Raw genomic sequence first — 1,141 nt, forward strand, 5'->3', positions numbered from 1 at the left:
TGAGCATAGATATCCCCTATCATAATTATTAACGGGCCAAGAGTCAGACATACCCCATCATAAGACATTTGGATGTGCTGTCTATGTACTAATTGCTCTACCACAGAGAACTAAGATGGGACCTCAAAAGAACGATGGGGATATATGTTGGACATGATTCTCCCACAATAATAAAGTACTTTGAGCCAACTATGGGTGATTATATTTAAGGCCAGGTACACAAATTATTTTAAGACCAGGAGGAGAAAAATAATAAAGCTGGTAAAAGAATGGTAAAAGAAATAGAATGGAATCAACCATCAATGTCTTGGCAAGATCCTCGGACTAAAGAATGTGAAATAGACGTCCAAAGATTATACATTTACAAAGCTAGCTAATCAAATGCCAGACACATTTGCTGACCCGAAAAAATGACTAAGTCATATATAAACCTGCTTGTAAAGCACCAACGAATTTGATGTCCAAGAAGAGACACAGTCAAGTTGCTACAGAGTCTAGACAACGTATGAAACGTGGTAGACCAAATAGGTTCCAAAAGATCAGAATCCTCGGAAACAAAAGAAAGGTGCAGAGAATGATAATCAAAATCCAAATCCGAGGTTACTAAGGAAACCATCCCATAAATGGAGATAAGGCCGGTCAGCTCTAAGGTACATGTACCAAACAATGTAGCTTGGGACGTAAGCTGCAAAATATTAAAGGTCCTGATAATAATGAATCTCAATCGATTATATCATGTCTGGAACATAATGAAACCAATAAGGAATGTCGACATAAGATGATTTATTTGCATACAAGGTAGCACTTGAATTTATGAATATAAGCGAGGATCATGAAACCACGTCAATATAAGAGTGTGCACTCGTAGAACAGATTGAATTGAATGGAAACGTGGGGTTAAATAGTTTAAGGAAGAAAGGCGTATTTGGCCATATGATTAAGACGCCATATGATGTTAAAACCAGTAGATATAAATGGGTCTTGTGAGGAATATAAATCGTGAGATAGAAAGCTGATGTTGCAAAAGGATTCTCACAAAGATCAGTAATAGATTATGAGGAGACATACTCCCATGTGGTGGATGCAACTACTTTTAGATTTCTCATAAGTCTAGCTATATAAGAGAGAAAATTAGACTTGC

The sequence above is a fragment of the Brassica oleracea genome, chromosome C9 (assembly GCF_000695525.1).
Source record: "Brassica oleracea var. oleracea cultivar TO1000 chromosome C9, BOL, whole genome shotgun sequence".
In the NCBI taxonomy this organism is placed as follows: Eukaryota; Viridiplantae; Streptophyta; class Magnoliopsida; order Brassicales; family Brassicaceae; genus Brassica; species Brassica oleracea.